Below are 1,629 nucleotides of genomic sequence, written 5' to 3' on the forward strand. Positions count from 1 at the left end.
CAAAAGAAAAAATAAAATGCTAGTGAAAATCTTATTAATTTTGGCAGAATATTGTCTGATATAGTACTAGAAGATGAATTCTTCAGTTTGAAATATATTAAAAACACAATTGGAGAAGAGCTAATTTCATTTCCTTCAAGTCAGACCTGACTCATAGCTCATCATTCTTTGCATTTCTAAGACTGTAATTCACATGGGAAGATGCTATCTTTCCTCTGTGAAGGTACCAACGGATTCTAACTGCCAGAGAGGCATGCCCTTTTGGTTAATAGAACACCTCCTTATAGACTTTAAAACTAGAGCTACTTACTGAAGTGGATAGAGGAAATCTTTTAGGACTGTTCTTTGATGATGTGTTGTTGTTAAGTGCCATGGTATTAAGTACAACTCATAGCGACCCTATGAACAATAGATTTCTATCCTGTTCTATTCTGTGCCATCTTCACACTTTCTCACACACTAAAGCACACAGCGACAGTTACTATGTCAGTTCAACTGGTCAGGAGCCTTCCTCTCCTTCAATGACCCTCCATCCTTCCAAGAACTATTTCCCTCTCCAAGGAATAGCCCCTCCCAGCAACATGCCAGAAATATGTGAGGCAAAGCCTTAGTCTCCTTACCTCCAAAGAGCATTCTGGCTGTACCCTCTTCAAAACATATTTTGATTTACAGATGTAGCATGACTCAAAAGCAGAAGAAATGACTACAAATACTCAAAGTAATTGGAACATGCAAAGTACAAAGTTTGAATCAAGAAAAAATGAAAAAAATATTAAAAGTAATAGAGAAGATGAACATCATATGCATTGTTGTTTATCGTTGTGTTAAAACCAACCCATACCTAACCCTCTACTGGGTTTTCAGAGGCAGTTTAATCAAACAAGAGAAGTTTGTCCATCTTCCTCCTGTGGAGAAACTGGTAAATTTGAAATGGAGACCTCTGTAAATACAGCACAACTCCTTAGTACTAGGTCTTATACATTGTTATTATGTGGTATTGGGTGTCCTGTGACCCATAGCTACCCTAATGTATAGCAGCTCTGAAGCCTGCCCTGTCCTGAGCCAGTCTCAGTAATTCTGACACATCAACCCCCATTGCTCCAGTTACTCTAATCAATCCATCCCACCTGGGATCTTCTTCTCTTCTCCTTCACCCTTCTAAGCATGATGTCCTTCTCCAAGGACCCATCGCTTCCAACCACATGCCCAAAGTATGTGAAATGGAGCTTCAAGATTCTAGCCTTCAGACAAATTATGATACTGCATTGAAACAGATGAGCGAGATAACTGTTTAAAAGGGATATATGAATAGGTTTTATCATCATGACAGAACGAAGGCTGCATAGTGGAATGGACCTTGAGGGATGGACTATGTAACAATGAAAGAATTTTTCTTTTACTTTTCAAAGAGAAGATTGAACTGGGGAGGGAAGGGTGCACAGAGAGAAAAGTGCAACAATGAATGAATGGAAGTCCTATAAATTTTCACTAAAATCAATAATAATAATTGTAATAATAATAATAATTTAAAAAAAAATTCTAGTGTCTACTTCCTGATAGGCAAGAAAATATAATTTTTCTTAAAAGAAAAAAAATCTCTCTGGGATTTTTAGCTTATGTATGAAATCC

This window comes from Elephantulus edwardii, unplaced genomic scaffold (genome assembly GCF_000299155.1).
Source record: "Elephantulus edwardii isolate Elephantulus edwardi_28Jun2011 unplaced genomic scaffold, EleEdw1.0 scaffold00136, whole genome shotgun sequence".
In the NCBI taxonomy this organism is placed as follows: domain Eukaryota; kingdom Metazoa; phylum Chordata; class Mammalia; order Macroscelidea; family Macroscelididae; genus Elephantulus; species Elephantulus edwardii.